Source organism: Excalfactoria chinensis, chromosome 15, assembly GCF_039878825.1.
Source record: "Excalfactoria chinensis isolate bCotChi1 chromosome 15, bCotChi1.hap2, whole genome shotgun sequence".
Classification (NCBI taxonomy): domain Eukaryota; kingdom Metazoa; phylum Chordata; class Aves; order Galliformes; family Phasianidae; genus Excalfactoria; species Excalfactoria chinensis.
The window spans coordinates 10,895,283-10,911,918 of NC_092839.1; positions in this window are offsets into that span (position 1 = coordinate 10,895,283).

Genomic DNA, 16,636 nt, shown 5'->3' on the forward strand with positions numbered 1-16,636 from the left:
GCTGCTCTCACCTCCTCATTCCGCCTCAATCTATTGAAACAATTCCCTTCTGAGCTAATTCCTGATGTCCTCATTAACCACGGATTAATTAATTATTAATTAAGCATCCCGTGCTACTTATTAATTCAACTTCTTAATTAATTTGAGGCCGTGAACAAGGCAGCAGCCTGTTAGCTGAGGCGCTGCAGGGATGGAGGATGGAGATGCAGCCCTTGTGGGCACTCCTGGGCCAGGCTTGGCAGGGCAGCATGGGGCAAGTGTGGTGCTGGGGGTAGCCCTGCCCCACAGCCAGCAGCCCTTGCAGGATGTCACTGCAATGCTTACCTAGATCCACAGAGTGTGGAAAAGACCACTGAGATCATCCAGCCCAACCACAGCGTTCAGCCCAGCTGGGGCAGGGAGGTCTCTGTGGATGGGAGCATAGGGATTGCACCACCTGCCACGGGGGCCAGAAAATATCAATGGGAACTCCTTCAATATTAAAGCTTTGTGAGATAACCCCACAACAACTCCTTCCTGCACGGTGGTACCCAGCAGTCAGCAGCAACGTGGTAATCCCTGCACATTTGCTGAGAGCACAATGAGGCCACTGCTGGGTGCCAGACAGAGCCCAGCATCACCCGCTCGGTGCCTCAGAAGCTGCTCCCCAGGCTGGTTGAAAATTGGCCCATTTCTCATCATTTCTGAAAGGAGATGGGGGAGGGGGGAGAGCTAATGAGGAACACACAGAGCTTTGGAGCCACAAATGCATTCCCTGAAGTCAACAGCCTAAAAAGTTTTTGTGTTGTTGTGTTGTTTTTGTTTTTTTTTTAATATTCATTTCCACTGAGATTTTCCACTGCTATAATTAACTTGTCACAAATACACTGGCAAAGCGTTTCTGCTGCTGCGGTGAGGGCTGGAAGCAGAGGTTTACTTTGTCTGTTTTGAAGGAGAATAACTAGCTATCAAATAACTTTGACCTCGGGAAGCTTTACCAGCCCAGTCTCACTGCTTCCATTAAAGAATGCTGCTCGGCCTCGAAGACAGCAAAAGCTATTGGGAAAAGAAATATGTTCTATGGATTTGTCTTTGGGTTGATTCAATCCCTTTTGGGTATTGGTCTGTTACCTGCAGCAGTGCTTGGATTGCAGAATCTACAGGGAATGGCTTTAGCTTCTCCTCTGTGGATGGTTTTCCAACTCCTTGCAGAGGGAGAGGCAACACTGGGGTGGGCAGGGCTGCTTTTGGATGGCCCCTCATTCACACTGCAGAGTGCCAGCTCAGTAAGTCCATCCATGTGACAAGGTCTTCATTGAGCTGAGTAATGGCAGCAGGTTCATGAGTTACTGCATGAAACCCTCAGTCCAGGAGAAAGCTGCACAGCTTGGGCCCAGCCTTCAAAACGGGAGTTCTAAATCCAGGTTACATGGCACCATGTGGCTCCCGCTAAGGCTGGTCACAAACAGGCTGCACTGAATAGGAAAAAGATCAAACTTTTGATGTCGAGCTGCACGTTTGAGCATGAGATGTGGCCTTGATGAAGCTTAGCCTGGCTTATATCACTCAGGCGAAGACACTAAACAAGAACAGTACGCTTTCTCATTTAGAGGGAAAGTATGTTAATAAACACACTTGACAGATAAGTAATTAGGAAACATCTGGCCAAAGCAAAGGCAGCAGAAGTGATTCCAATCAGAGGTGGTTCGCTGAAAGCTTTTCATCTCGGCTCCAACAGAAATGGCAAACTTGGTGCTTAAAGAATTCCAGCCTTCTGATGAAGTGTGAAAGAGGCTGAGAGTGAAAAGTGCACACACAGACAGCCGGCATGAGGGGAGGGACAGAACAGACCAGGCTGAGTGTGGAGGTGTGTGCCAAGGGCATGGAGGGATGGGGAGAGCTCTGACACTGTCACAGCGCTCTGATCCACTCCCCAGCACTGCACGGACCCACCATGCAATAAATGGGTCCCACCATGCAATAAATGGGTCCCACCATGCAATAAATGGGTCCCATTAACCTGCAGGGAAACCTGTGCTCTGTGAGCCCACTGCAACAGCACCACAACACAGGAGCAGGAAGCAGGCAATATATTCCTCTCCAAATTAATTGCTGTTATTTTGATTAAGGCACATTATCATATAAATATTTGATTAAGAGTATGATTGAATCTTTCTTGCTTACGAACTGTGACAACTTTAAAGTCTAACCTCTTACGGCTTGGCACCGCATCGTTATTTTGCTCATTAGCTACATTTAATAATTCGATCCCATAATACGCTTTGCCATTTGAAACCTGCCTTTGTGTGCCAAGTTCAGATCGATACTGTTAGTTATTTGTGCCACTGCAGATAATTAAACCAAAATTAAAAGCAATTTAACCTGGCAGTCTGGCTGCAGGGCGTTGGAGGAAGGCAGCGGTGTTGGAGCACATTCAGCAGGGTCTGCTCTGCCGCTGGGGTCTGTTTGGGAAAGGGGGGTCAGAGCTGTTGTCTATGGGGGGCGCCTCCTGTTCCCCCATAAGCAGAAGTTCCTGGGGTTCGGGTGCTGCCCTGTGTGCTCCTGAGGCTGAGGGATCACGGCTGTGCCATGGGCTCCTCCTGTCACTCGCAGGCTGTCCCAGTGTGGAGCAATGCCTCTGTGTCTCCCAGCTTACTGTGAACAGAGCCCGCTTTCCTAATTTAAACCGCACACAAAAGCTTGCCATACATGGTCATGGGATGCTATTTTTAGGTTTGCCAATTAATCCAGCTCCGTTTGAGCTGGATTAGAAATCGCATACCCCCTTAATTATAGGTGTACATGCTCCAGACTGGCAGCTGTTTGGACATTCTCAGCTGGGAAATCTGCCCTCAGCAGCCACCCCCTCCCAAGGCTGAGAGCTGCCTGCTCCGTGCCCATCTGCTGCCATGGCACCATGCCTGCTCCTGGCGCTTGGCCGCCTGCCCCAGGACACAGGTGCCAGGCAGCAAAGCGCTCAGACAGGCGGCCTCCCTCCCCCTTTTGCCCCCCCTCCTCCAGGAAAATCTCCTCTGTGTCCCCCAGGCCTTTTCTTCTCACCACAGGCAGCGCATCACTCAAGCTTTGGGCACTGCTCTCTTTATGGTCCCCGTAGAACTGATCCCCTATGGCTGCTGAGCACAGTGTGGATGAGTGTAGATATCCACACCTGAGCAGCGAGTGATGCACCCCCAGCAGCTCCATCCATCTCTTCATAGTTTTAAAGCCTGGCGGCCTCCTCTCTCTTTTTTCTTTTCTTTTTCTTTTTCCTGGTAGCAGACAGGAGTGGCCATAGATGCTCTTTGGTTCTCTGTTGCGTTTCAGTATCACAGCACATCCCTGCTGGCTATGCTGGCTGCTCTGTGGCACAGCCCACTGACCGGGCACACTGAGTGCTTTTCCATAGAAGCTGCAGCTGCACACATTCACTCATCATCGTTTCCACTGCCCATTGGAACAAAAACAAGAGGTGAGCGCTGAGTGCTGCCTTCAGAGAGAGCAGATTCTGCACTGTTTGTGTTTCCTTTGGGTGGAGCTGCTGCCCCTCCAGCACCAGGTGCTGCCTTAACACCAGCAGTGCCACCTGCAGCACCGCGGGAACTCGTCACAGTTTGGGCAGAGTTCATAGGGAGGTTTGGGGCTGTGGTTGCTCTGGGTTTTGGGGTGGGCACAAGGAGTGGGCCTGCAGCTGCTGTCACTTCTGCCTGCCATGGTGGTGTCCCCACCTGCTGTCCCATGTCCCATATAAGGCTGCATCCCGGTGCAGCACTGTGCCCATCGGAGCACTGGCGCTGCTCCTGCTGTGAGTCATGGTGATGCCATGAGGCCACCTTCCACTGGGCTGGGGGCGGACAGGAGCAGCAATGTTTCTTCCATGAAGCTTTGTGATAATAAGTGGTTATCAGGGAGTGACTCAGGGGACAGCAATCTGGCCCATCCCAGCTGCTGGCAGAGCAAAGAAATGCCAGTGATGAATTCCAGAGGCTTTGTGCATCGCTGGGCAGCCACCCTCACCACAACCCGCACCCAGAATGAAGCCATCAGCCCAAAATGTCCCTCAGAATCCCCAGGAAATGAGGGTTATCTCTGCAGGGAGGGCCCAGCTTGGGGCTGAGCAGTGCATGGGGGCCCCTCCCTGGGGCTGCAGTGCCACCAGGGTGCCCTCTCAGCAGCCACCCCTCATGTGCTGCCAGTGCCACCTGCAGTGTGCTCAGGGGACCCCAGACTCAGTGAGCAGTCCTGGAGACATGAGGCTGTTCCTTACCCACAGCCTGGGGGCAGCTCCTGGATCCATGTGGGGGTGGAAGAGATGGCTCATCACTTGCTCCCTGTACAGCCTTTGCATGGGGACACTGGCAGGAGGCAATGCCTGCTGCTCACTCATCCTATAGGCATGAGCAGCTCTGCATGCAATTTGGATTTTCCTGGGCTGCAGGAGGCAAAGAAATGCCAAACACACAGTCTTATGGAAAATATACCAAGCTCCATAGCGAGCACTGATACTTAAGTCCAAGGAGAACCATAATTTGACTGTTTCCAAACTCAGAACTAATTGGAAAACTGAAGATGCATTTTCCTGCCAATAGAGCAAGGGCTCACCTGGGGAACGGGGAACAGAAGAGGGGATGGGGAGACCAAGGAGGGGACACACAGTCCATGGTCACACTCTGCTCAGCTACTGAGAAAGCCAAAGGGGGGGTGAGAGCCCCCCCGCCAGCTGAGGCCCCCACAGCCTGCTCCATGCCTTGTCGCAATAGCCAGCAGGAACAGCAATTAACGTCTGCTGCAATTTCTTCATTATCATGACAGTGCTCAGCAAAATATATGGGAGGCACTGACGGTGACGCCCAGATGCTGGAACCATACGATGCCACATGGAAAATCATGGCACCACGTAAAACCCCAACGTTTATATGGCACAGCTGCCTCTGCATAATGCCCTTGTAATTCATCAGCGTGCAGCATCTGGTTCTCTGCTGTCATTTTTCAACTTTCAGACAACCATAATCTCAAGTGTCTTAATAATAACACAGACCTGCCAGACGGGTGGGGGGGGGAGAAGGGGGTTGGAAGAAGGGGGTTGGAAGAAGGGCTCCTTTTGTACCATTCAACCCAAATGAGACGGGAAAAACAAAAACAGTGGGGGAGAGGGGGCTGAGTTCTGTGGGTGCTGGGGCTGAGCAGTAGGGTCTGGAGAGCCCTGACCCAGGGCACACTGCTTTGGTCTGGGAGAGCTTCCAGGCATCCGTCAGCTTCTTCTGGGGCTCATCTGATGAAAACCCTTTGGCTGAGCCTGCAACAGGAGCGTGTATGTGCATCGACGGCCCTGGCAGAGCTCGTTGGGTCCCTCATAGAGCCTCGAAACTCAGCGCTGACGGTACGGCAGGGGCTCTAAGGACAGGGCCATGAGCTGCTGCCAGGCAGGTCCCGGCCGTGATGCTGTGGGGTCGAGGGGACATCGGCTCCGGGCCGCGCCGGGCTCCCACTGCCACGAGGGGGCGAGCGAAGGGGCACAGTGCGGTGCCACGGATGGGGCCGGGACGGATGGACACTCGAAGGGAGCGATGTACTGCGGGCACAGCTCGGGGTAACCTGCAGGGTGCCGTGGCTGCTCGTGCCCCGCAGACAAACCCCAAGGGATAAAGCACTTCCCCCTCCCCACTTATGGAACATCCCCCCTTTTCTCTACCCTCCTCTGCCGGGCCAGGTGGGAGCGGGGCTGGGGCAGCACTATTAGCGCTACTGAGATGCACCTGGAGGGGGGCGGGGACTCCTCCTGGGGGCCGCACACGTTGCCCCATAAAAGACAAAACGGGAGCCGCCCTGTAGGGGCAGGGAAGAGGTCTGCAGGAATAGGAGGGGGGTATTTTATTAAGGATGTTTGCTGCCTTTATAAGAGAGCTGCTCGGTGCTTCCGCTGGCTGCGTGTGGGGCACCCAGATCTATCAGCATTGCAACAGTTGCTGCATTGAGAGGACTCGTGCTGCTTATGAAGGTAAGAGATGCTGATAATCTCATGTGCACACAGCTAACAGTCTTCCAGCAGACCTACTGGAGTTGCTGCAATGTGTGGCAGTGCAGGACATCAAGGTTTACTTCATTTTTAGTACATAGAAACCTGTGTCTGCTCTGTGCTTTTCAGGTAGGAGGTGAGCAGGGAGAGGCAGGTGATGTTGCCCTGCTCTTACAGTACTTAATATATAAATGGCATTATATTAATGAGCCTACTTGAGGAGTTTGGAGTTGTGTAAGCTGGAGTTCCACCACTTCAGAGCCCAGCTGGGCTGTGTGCTTTGTCTCAAGTGTGAGTAGGTCACATGTGTGTCCCTGGCTGCAGTGAGCACAGACCCACCAGCCTCTCCTTGCCACCTGAGGTGACATTTGCTTCCCCTAAACCCTTGGCAGTGTCCAGATGTGAGGCAGCTCTATGGGGTTGCTTTAGGACACCAGGGCTAAACACTGATGGCAGCAAAGGGCTCCAGTGTAGGCAAAGCACAGCAGTGCTCGGTGGGTGCAGCAGCCGTCCCCTGCACCATCGTGGGCCCCCAGGAGTGCTGACCTTTCCTGCAGCCGTTTTTCCAGATGGTGCTTCTGCCTGGAAGAACATCACAGTCTGCAGTGTCAGGGTGGGACCTGTGAGCCTGATGGGGCTGCAGCCCTCCTCACCTGGCCCCGTTACCTCTGCAAACCCTGAAAATGAAATGTTTGTTCTGTTGGACGCTGGGTTAATACATGCAGTGAATGTTCTCAGACCAAAGTCCAGCCAACAGGGCCGGCTGTGCGTGGAGCAAACAGGTTACACCAGCACTGAGCTGGAGCCGCATTCCTCAGTGTTTGTGCCCAGCAGGGATGGGGGGGAGCTGCACAGTGAGCCCACCCCCTTGTGAAAACAGAGGTCTTGGGTTTTGTAAATTCTCGTGTTCTTTAACACAAAGGTGTGATCCACTTGTTGTAGAGCTGCCTCCTTCCTACAACTGCTTGTCATGTCTGTGTGGTCCACCTTGTAGCTGCCTCCCATTGCACTGGTTTCCTTTGTGTTGTGGGAGGCCTGTGCTTTGCTCGTATAATTTTGTGAGTTAAGAGACCTTCATTGGCCATCTAGACCTGCTCCCCTCAGCTCTCCATTCCTCAGGGTGGCTACCATGAGGCTGTGTGGCAGCTCTGTGGGTCACAGCAGTGATCATCCTCCTAAGATACATGTACCTATGGCTCAAACCAAATGCTGAGTTTGCTGAGCTCTCACTGGGTCAGGCCTGGGAGCTGCTTCATCCCCACTCATGGACAGAGAGCTGCGGTTGTCCAACAGCTCAGGACAAAGCCCAGGAAGGAAATGCCTTCCTGCTGTCCTGACAGAAAGGGGGAATTTTTCTGTCCCTTCTTAAAACATCTTTATAAATGTGGCTTATCTGCCATTTCTGCTGGAGCTGGAGTGGTGGGAAACACCACTGAAAAATCAATTTGGATGTTTCCTCTGGGGTTGGAGGGGTTGGTATGTTCTTATTTCCCTCAACCCCTCTGGTAACAGCTACATACGTGGCTGTGGAGGTGGTTACTTCATTGCAGCCTTTTGTTTTGTTTCATTGGAAACCAAAGTTTGGCTGTATCTAGGACTGAATTCTTTCGTGGTGTTTTTAATCCAGGCTCAGGTCCCAGAGGTAGAAAATGGAGCAGCAATAAGTACAGGGAAGGAACTTCTGCGATGTAAAAGTCTCAGCAGCTGGGCAGAAAGCCTCCATTCGTTTTTGTGATATGGCCTTATGAAGGCTCCACGAATCTCTGTGTAAAGAGCAGGGAGATGGTTTGAGAGCCACTGGCAGCAGCATGGCAAGGAAGTTCTCGCTTCTCAAAGGGTTTGGGGTTAGAGCACCAAAGTGGCCAGGAACGCTGGGGCTGGTGGGGATGGGTGCTGCCTTTGTGCCCCTCCTCCTGGTGGAAGCACCAGCTCTGACAGGGGTGGGTTCTGGGGGGAGCTGTGGGATGGTCCTGCAGGTGGTGCTGCCTTTGAGCTGATCTCTGGTGCCTGTGTTTCTCTTCTGCATTCTATGAGATCACACAGCTCTCATCCTCAGGCAGACCAGCCCAGGAACATCTGTTAACTGGGGCTGGAGACCTTGGCTTGAGGCTGAAAGATCTCCCCTGGGTTCCTTTGGCTGCAGGGAGGGCTCCAGGCTCACTGTACAACAGACTTCTCATGGATTGGATAGTTATTGTCCTGTTTGTGCCTGGAGGTGCAGTTTTTGCTAGCAACCAATGTGACATTTGTGCTCTGGATGAGCAGCCTTTACCCAAGGCTATGTTTGCAGCCAGGAGAGTTTCACTTGCTGCCTTATCTGCCTTATCTATTGCTCCCTGCAGCCAGCATGCTGAGGACTGTATTGTTCTCATTTATCTCTGCACCCGCCCTAGCAATTGGCCAGAAGAGCTGGGAAATGCTGCAGATACCCAAACAAATCTTTTCCTTCTGATGTACAAATGTTACTCCAGGAATTAATTTCACTGCATATCTTACCAGTCTGAATAGGGCACCGCTTTTCCCACGAACAGGCTCAGCACCAAAATGAAGCAGAATCTCCTGGAAAGCCCAATCCACCCCTCTGCCCCCCCGAGATGAGGAGGGGGGGGGGGCTGTCCAGTCCTTCCCAGAGGAAGCCCTGCACACATCAGTGCTTGCTGCTGTGTCCTTGGCAGTGACACAGGATCCCTTGGTCTCAGTAACGCACGCTGTGGGAGCTGGTCTCACTGCACAGATCGTTTTGCTGGCTTTGTAAACTTAATCAGTTGACATGCTGCCATTAGGTCAGGAAAGATGAATTTACCTTAAATAATTAATCCAGATCAATTAAACGCAGGATAGTTGTGAAGAATGGCGAAAGGAAGAATGACCCTCGTTGCTTCCATGTCTTTATCCTGTGTAGACAGCCCATAGCAAGAAGGCAGCTTATGGAGCTTTGACAGTGGGGGGAAAAAGTGTACATTTATGTCTTGTGATGACAGCTCTATCCCGAAGGTTTGACCTAATTACTGTGTCTTGTCTCAGTTTCTGTCTGGCAGTTATTGTTGCTGTCATAGTGTCAAATGCAGCTAATGAAAACATCCAGTGGTTCCATTAAAATATTAGTGGGGTGAGGCTGCTCTGTTGTGTGAGTGCAAATGCGTGTTTCTGTGTTCCTGATATTTTAGGGGGTAGGGGGGAGCAGGGGCCATTCCAGCCAGTCTTGGAGCTGCGTGGCAGTAACTGGCAGTAATGACACAGACTGCTCCTTGGGATCTTTATAAGTTGGTTCCACATCACAGTGATCAGTAGAGAAGCTGGCAGCAAGGAGCAGAGAGCACACTTCTCCCAGGGATGTGGTTTTAGGTGACCCTTTGGTGGGGGGCAGAAGGACCAGTGTGGGGTGTTCCTGGAAGGTGCCCATTTCCTCCGCTCCCACCAATGTACGAAACTTGTTTTCCAGTTCTGAGAACCATCAGCACAAAAGGACCGTGAAGAGTTTTAGAAGGACTTTTTGGCCGGTTGCTTCGGAAGCTCTTTGTAACAAACTGGCAAGTGCAGCTGCCTGCTGTCAGGATGCAAGTGTTGCCCTGGCCCACAACCAGGGAAGGGAAGGGCTGGGTGAGGTGGAAGTGTTTCCAGCCCTTGCTGTTGGGGTAAGGATTGCTTCAGTGTGACAGCCTCACCAGCCTTAGCTTCCAGAAAGAGTTAGCAAAGCCCTGAGCGTGGACACAGCCTGTGGTTCAGGATCTTGTTTACTTTCTTTTTTCAAGATGGAGGTTTTATCCCAAAGTGAAGGAAAATCACTTCTGGCTCAGATGGGTGCGCTCCCAGAGATGGGCTGCTGTGCCATAACAACCCCTGCTGCTGCTTTTCTCTCATGTGGTTTGTCTCCTGTGGCTCTGACAGCCCTGCTCATCCCCTGTCCTCAGGGACAGTGCACTGATAACTATTGGAAATATACCGTGCAGAGATGAATCGCTGATCTTTTCCTTTCTGATAGGGAAATTAGAGGCTTTGTTTATTTGTCTGCAGTGCCCAGAGATCAGCATGGTAATGATGGAGCTGATGAACTTTGGGTTGGATGTTGCAATGCCCTGCTAGCCACAGTGCTTATCTGCATTAGTTCTCAGAGCAGCAATGTCCTGTCTTCTTCACTGGGAGGTTCATAGAACAGTCCTTAAATCCCTGGTAATGCATACAACAGATTTTGTTTTAATTCCCCATCTGTGCCAAGTCACAGCCCAATGCTAACGAGCTGTGGGTCTGCCTTGCTGTCCTGACATAACCCATGTGTGGCCTGACCAGCTCTGTCCCTGGACAAAGGTGGTTCTCCTTCTGCCTGCCAGAATGGTGTGTGCTGTGAGGGCTGTGGTGCCAACGGAGGGCTGGGGAGTGGGTTCCTGTGTTGTGTGCACTGCTGCAGTGCTGTCTGGCACCTCATGTCAGTGGTGTTAGCACCGGGAAGCATCTGCTTGGGCACACAGACACGCTGCAAACCTGTTAGCAAAATAATCTGCAGCACCAAAGCCATTGCCCTGCTTTGTTCCAAGGAACTGCTCTCCCTCTGTTAGTAACTACAGATGGAGTTTTAGCAGTAATGGAGTGCTTAGGACTACCACTGGGAGCTTGTGGAAGGAAAATGCAGCTGCAGGAGCTGTGGGTACCACAAAGAGTTAAACTGCACCGCTGGTTGCATGACAGCCCCCAGCTGTCAGTGCCTTCCCTCCAGCATTTCTCTCCTTTATTTCATCAAAGCAACAGGCATGGTTTTAATTTTCCGTGTCTTGCTTATGAAATACGATCCTTGCTGTAATAAAGAAATGATTTGATTTGTAATGGATACATAAGAAATCAATTTCCTATTTTAAAATTAGCTAGGATTAACAACGAAGCAAAGAATAAGCAGAGCGATGGGGAGAAAGAGGAACAGGAGAAGGGCTCAACAGCCCTGGGACAGAGCAGGCTGCACTGGCCATGAGGCTCTGCCTTCATTAATTGCTTTGCTGAGGCACTCACAGCTGGAGTGTTTCTTCCAATGTATATTCGTTTTCTGCCTGAAAAATTATGGTTTGGTGAAGACTGCTAAAGATTCATGGCTCTCCTTCTGCCTAGCAGTGACATTTAAGGTGAAACACAGTTTCTGTTCATATTCGTAGTTCAAGATAGGTCGTTAATGCCATAAATGACTGGGAAACAGCTGTCCTCCCCACTTTTCCTCTGCATCCCCTGCACCTGCAGCACATCGCCTGGACCAGGAGGCTGGGATCTGCTCCACAGCAACGGGAAGAGAAGGAGCTTCCAGCTTCTGCTTCCTAAACTTATTGCAATACAGGAGAGAGCCGATAGTTGTTAGATACTGTGGTGTGTGTTGTAGCCTGCACAGGGCTGAGAGCCATTGTGAGGGGATGCAGCCCCTCGCCTCCCAGGATGCTCCATGTACTCTCCTCCCTGGTCCTGCTGGGGTACACTCAAGGCATGAATCAGCACCCCTGGGGGCTGTGAGGGCACCCACCAGCTGCAAGATGCCACTCCTTGGAGCTTCAGCTGCCTCCAGAGGCTGGTTGCCCTTTAGACCTTGGCCTGCAGTCGATACAGGTTTCCCTGCCAAGTGGTGCTGAGCACTGCCAGTATGTTTTTGAGTCATTAGCAGATGTGCTGTTGCTTTGGTTTCTGAGGCTTGCACGCAGCCTGTGCTCTTCTGTGCAGGGAGTGAGGCCCGTGCTGTCCCCAGGGCTGTTGGTCAGAGCACTGTGCAGGTGGGAGCTGTGCACTACTGGGGTCTGAGCCCATCCAAGCCTGTCCCCTCACAGAGCTGTGCACTAGACTTACTAGAGCTGCTCTTTTGGTGCCAGCATCTCCTCCTGGCCCTGCTCCACGCCTGTGCTAAGTGGCTTTGGAGCTGCCCCAGGGGTCTGTCACGGGTTGGAATTAGAGTTGCATTTGGCTGGCTGGTCTGTCTTCCCTTCCTGAATGCTCTTGCTTTTTTTAGCTTATCTCGGTTCTGCATGGGTTTGTGAGTTCCTGCTGAAGCCTCTAACAGGATTTGTATGGTGGCTTCTTTTTCCTCCAAGCAATCATAATTCGGCCAAAAATAAATGTCTGCAAAAAATCTTTTTAAAGTCTCTCCTTCATGTAGGTTTCAGCAGCCTTTTTGAGAGACAAGCCATAAAAACTGACGGGACTTATGGAAATGGTTGGTAGGACTTCTAGGACTGGGCAGGAGTCCAAACAATTTCTTGTAATCTTCTCCACATAGATCTGTTATTGCTGGGGCAGGTACCAGATGCATTATCACTGCTAATCTCCTTCAAGGGTGGAGGGGTGCCTGAGTGCAGATAACTATGATGAAATGGAGCCAGCTTTCTGTCTTGTTGCTATAAAGTCCAGGAAAACTCCATGAAATCTGAGGCCTGCTTCTACTTACCGGTGTCAGAGGGATATTGTTTTTGTACTCTAAGACTCACAGTTATCAAACATCTTTCCCCTCCGTTTCCCAGCTGCTATCCTACTTAAGTTTATAGCATTTCTTTTTCCTTTGGCTATCGCTGGAGCTTCAAATAACTGCTGGTAGGCTCCCCAGCTCCAGAGACAAAACAGTCCAAGTGCACAAAACCAAACCCAGATTTCTGATCGTTATAGGCTCTGCCCTCCACCTCCTCTGCCACTGCGGCCCTTCACAAATTTGCTATTTAGTATTGAGGTGATTCAGCCTAAGGTGGAAGGAATGTTCAGGTATGCTTGCTTTAATGCGGTCATATTTGAATGGGTTAAAGGAGGTGGAAAGTAGGCACTAATTTGCATTAGAGTCCAGGAGTCAGATTCCCCACCGGAGTCAGAGCAGTGTGCTGTCACCTCCGGAAGGTTCGCTCAGGTCTCACCATCCTTGTGCCAACAGGAATCATTCCTGGGAGAGCTGGGCTGCTCGAAGCTTAGCAGCACGTAAATGCAAATCATAGTGCTTTGGTAGCATTAGTTGGGGCTGAAACTCATAGAGAGTGAGCTTTGTCCTGGAACACAGCTGTGTAGGAGGAACAAATTTCTGGTAAAGGCCATTCCTTGGGCACCTTTGCTTGGGAAATGCTGTTGTGGTGCTTTGCAAGAAACAAGAACAACCTCTGGCAGTTTGGATAAAGGCAAACAACAGCAAACTGCTGCTTTACAAAAGGCTCTTTTAGATGAAAACAAGGCCTTGAGGCTGTGCAAAAACAGCCCCAAAGCTTTTATATGTTCCTTTGGGAAGGTTATAACAGATGTTTTATTTTCATTTATTTTCTGTCTTTTTTTTCTTGCTTTTCCCCAGTGGTCAGTATCTGACATTTCCAAGGAAGATACAAATACCATTTCTGGGGTGTGTGTTTGGAACAGTTCTGCTAGCAGCTTTATTGATTTGAACAAGAGCTGTAGTCAAGTAATGTCAGCATATGTCTGCTCACACTTACACTGGAGAAAAGCCATGGCAAGTGCAGTGAAGCTGGTGTGATGAGGAGCAAGGCAGCGGTGGCCAGTGTCACTTGTGGTAGTGAAGGCAGGGAAAGCCTTCTGTGTGTGCTGGAACAGCTTGGGGCACACACCACACCCCACACACACTCTTACAACAAAGAAATTGTGCCTGCAATGATGAGAATCGGCCTGAATTTTGCATATGGATATATCTTTCTCTATTAGAGTTTGTCAGGCAAAAGTTATGTCTGTGATGGCTGCAGGAAGCTAGAAGGTATACAACAGCAATTCATTTTCTCCCTTTTTTCTTTGCACCTAGCCGTTCCACATCACAGAGATTCACAGCTGTGGTGGGATGCAATCTGGAATCTTGCTGGCTGAGGTGTGCCAGCCCCAATTTGACAAGTGTGCCCTTTTGTATTGCTGAGGTTCAACCACTGCCAGCAGTGCCCTCCATGATTGCCAATAACAATTACTAATTTGAAATGTAGGACGCTCTGCTGTGCCATTCCTGAGCAGCTTTTTAGTAGTCTTGCAGCCAGGTATGTCTCTAGTTGCAGTAATTGTCTTCAGTGAGGGAGCTAATTGACTGCACTGCCGCAAGTATGGAATAAATCATGTTACTATGGTAGCCAAGGCTTTTGGAAAACAGTATTTCCCACAGCATAAATGCCATTTCTCTGAATTTTACTTCTTTCCCTGAAAATGGCCCGATCATCACACAGTTGTGAGATCTGAAGAGGGATTTTGCTTTTTCCAATGAAGAGCTCTGCAGCAAGCTGGATGCTGCTTCTCAGTTTTGTTCTCTATTTGGTGTAGCCACCATTCATGTTGACAGGACAGAGGTGTGTTGATATATATTATGTACTCAGACTAATTATAAGAAGGATTGGAACTTGAGAAAGGGTTTTGAAGGAATGAGACAAAACGCAGTTAATAATCTGACCTTGAAACACTTTAGAAACGAGTCCAAAGCACAGCATTGGGCTCAGAGACTTCTCAGCCTGTACAGAGGTTGGACCAAGGTCTGGTTCTGAGCTTTGTAGGTTTATCTGTGCAAACGTGAGTGCTTGGCCCTGAGACCAGTGAGTTAAAGAGACTGTGCTTTGTAGTGCTGAGCAGGGCTTCCATGGAGATGGTGCGTCCATCGCCGTGCCATCTGGTTTTAGTAAATCATGACAGAAGTAACGTATCAGCCCATATCCCCAATAGCATTCGTGGTTAAAGTGAGATTTTGACTTTGTCTCTTTTCTCGTCAGCCACTGGAACATCCACAAGTGTTTTAACAAAGTATTTTATTTCTCCCTTCCCAGAATACCAAGTGCATTTCATAACACAGCTGTTGCAAATGTTATGGCTTTGTACTCTTCGTGTGTTAGTCTTCCCTGTGCCGCCTTTCTCTCAATCTCATTTAATAGGGCAAGTTTTATATTTCTCTACTAATTTGCTGAAGTTTATTGCATTTGTTGCCTTCCCCTCTTTCTTTAGAAAATCAAGGGAAATTCTGAACTTCAATTTAAAAGCATTATGTTCTAATTCATTTTGTTTTTATGGAGCATAGTATTTGTTGGATGGAGAGAAGCTGAGATCATAATCTGGCTCAGTTGACTGAGTTTCTAAGTTTTAAACCTTCACCTTCTCTTTTTTTTAAAAGCATTTTCTATGCCAATACTAAACATTGTGATCATTCAGGATGTGAGTTGTACTCCCCATAGATGTGATAGGTTACAGATACATTTACATACAAAGGGGCTGTTGAATGATTCACATAAGAAGTTATTTTCTTGTTCTCAGCCTTCACAGTACAGCAGATTTCACCCCCAACCCCCCATTTTCTGTAGTCTCAGGAACAATTTGTCTGCCCATCACTCTAAGCAGTGTTTGAGGAGGGGTGTGTGTGGTTAAAACATGTGGAGTGAGATGACCATAAATGTTTTTGCTGTAATTTTTTGTGCTAGCCCTTTATGAGGAGCTGTGGGAAGAGCCCCCAGAGCAGGGCCTGCCTTAGCTGGAATGCAACACCCGGGGCTGGGCTGGTTGTGAGGCACCTTGTGCCACTGATACCTGCAGGTGGGGATGAGCTATAAGTCGTGTGGGCTCACAGTGATGGCACCTGCCTCACCACTAAGCAGCATTTCATAGGACAAGGGTCACTCCTTTATCCAGGTCCGTGCTCGTGCAAGATTTGGGCATTTGGCACAGGTTCCTCTGACATGAGGCATGAGCTGCTCTTTCTGTCAGATTCACAGTGCTCTGGAAAGCCTCAGACTTCTGCACATCTCCTGGGCAGCATTTCAAAACGTGCTCAGAGCGTTTTGGCACTGTTCAGGACTAAGAGCCTCTTGTGAGGCCCTTAAGAAACCCTGGGACTGCAGCTGGCTATCACTCTCTAATATTACCATGATGGATTTTCTGAGATCTCCTTGTCCTCCCTCAAACTTACCTAAATAGCAGCTCCCAAACAGCCACAGAAGTTTGGGAATAGATCAAACCAATCAACTACAGAATTATAAACAAATCTTCTTTATGCATACGATGGTACTCCTTGCATCCCAGAGGAGTGTGTATATGTAGACTTGTTTAGAGTCTTCCCCCTTGACTGACTGATTGATTTGGATCTGGAGCTCATTCAGGAGCACAGAGGCTAAAGGCGACCATTCAGGAGACCTGCACCCATGAAGATGTGTTACTGAGCAGCAAACAGGTCAACAAGCACTTCTCCAGAGGCTGTACAGCTCTCCTCTGCTTCCCTCACAGCTTTCTGTTGTTGTTTTGTGTGACCTATCTATTGACTTATGTCATACTGCTTGTTTCAGGTATGGTAATGTTTGAGTTAACTCCTACAGGCGAAGCCAGGAGGCAGTCAGCGGCTTTTTGGGCTCTGTGACCTCTCCTAGCAAACTTGGAAGGGCATCTGTTGACCAGCTCTAATACTGTTTGTTTTGGGAGGAAGCAGGGTCTATAAAAAGGCTTATTACACAGTGTAAACAATTTTCTTTTTGCTAAGCAAATATTTGCAATATATTTTGGGAGATCAAGCATTCAAAGTGAAAAAGCACGATACCTGCCAAGAATGTGAGAAGCATGAAAAGGGTACCTTAAACTGGGGGAACATGGGATGGTGTTTGAATCTTGATCTTTGAGGAAACCAATCTGAGGCACTTTCAGCTCAAGCTTTAAAGCTTCCAACAGCTCACTTAATCTAGAAAGCTTTTCACAAGC